Here is a 1,178-nt window from a genome sequence, read left to right on the forward strand (position 1 = left end):
TCATTCTCAGCCACTGTCTCAATCACTTCAATGGCTTCTTCCACAGTCTTTTTCCTGTTCAATGAGCCTCCTGATGAATGGTCTACGGCCTTCCTTGATTCATAAGAAAGTCCATCATAGAAAATATGCAATTACACCCAGTCAGGGAACATGTTTGGTGGGCATTTCCTTGTCAACTCTTTGAACCTCTCCCATGCCTCATAGAGCGTCTCACCATCTTGTTGTCTAAAAGTCTGAACCTCAGATCGAAGCCTATTGGCCTTTTGTGGGGGGGTAAAAACGTGCCAGAAACTTGCTTTCCACTTCATCCCAGGTTGTTAGGCTATCCCTTGGGAATGATTCTAGCCACTTAGCTGCCTTGTCCCTAAGTGAAAATGGGAACAAGAGCAGTTTATAGGCATCTTCCTGAACTCCATTGGACTTCACAGTGTCGCAAATTCTAAGGAATTTGGTGAGATGTTGGTTTGCGTCTTCATTGGCACTCCCACCAAACGAACAATGGTCTTCCACCAGTGATATTAGCTGTGGTTTGAGTTCAAAATTGTTGGCTTGAATGGGTGGTTTCTGAATGCTGCTACCACAATTCCCAGAGGTTGGGTTTATATATGAACCAAGAACCCTCCTCCCAGGAATGGCATTGTTTCCATCATCCCTCTCATTGTTGTGAACTTCTCTATCCATGTTGAGATCTAGAGCTTCCTCAAAGTTGTCCTCAGATTCTCCTTCAGATTCTTCTTCTCCCAGTACCTTCTTCCTTCTTGCTTCCCTTCTAAGTCTATGAAGGGTCCTCTCTGGTTCGATATATGGAGGAGTTGATGTTTCTCCTCTCCTACCTGTCATACAAGAACACACCACAAGCAACAAACAAGTGGAACACTCTTGGTTAATGAAAGAGTATGGTTAGAGCAGTGAGGAATTAATTCAAATAGTTAGTGGGTTAGTGAATTAGTTGCTTGAATTTAAAGGCATAAAGAAAGAAAAAGCAAATCACAGAGTGCAGAAATCAAAATTCAACAAGTAACTTGAACTAAATTAACAAAACAAAAAAAAATTGCTCAATCTAGTTAACTTCCAATTAGAGAATTGTCAATCGAAAACCAATCCCCGGCAACGGCGCCATAAACTTGATCTAGCATAAACTTGATGCTACGATTTAGGAAATTGCACAATCGGCAAAA

General features: G+C 41.6%; 1 non-coding gene across 1 annotated transcript; it reads left to right on the forward strand.

The window, feature by feature from the left end:
• The first annotated feature begins 150 nt into the window (after window positions 1–150).
• On the forward strand, window positions 151–254 carry LOC127741928 (small nucleolar RNA R71). Its single transcript, XR_008003116.1, has one exon. It is a non-coding gene; the product is annotated as a small nucleolar RNA R71 (small nucleolar RNA).
• The last annotated feature ends 924 nt before the right edge of the window (window positions 255–1,178 follow it).

The sequence above is a fragment of the Arachis duranensis genome, chromosome 9, assembly GCF_000817695.3.
Source record: "Arachis duranensis cultivar V14167 chromosome 9, aradu.V14167.gnm2.J7QH, whole genome shotgun sequence".
NCBI classification, from domain to species: Eukaryota; Viridiplantae; Streptophyta; class Magnoliopsida; order Fabales; family Fabaceae; genus Arachis; species Arachis duranensis.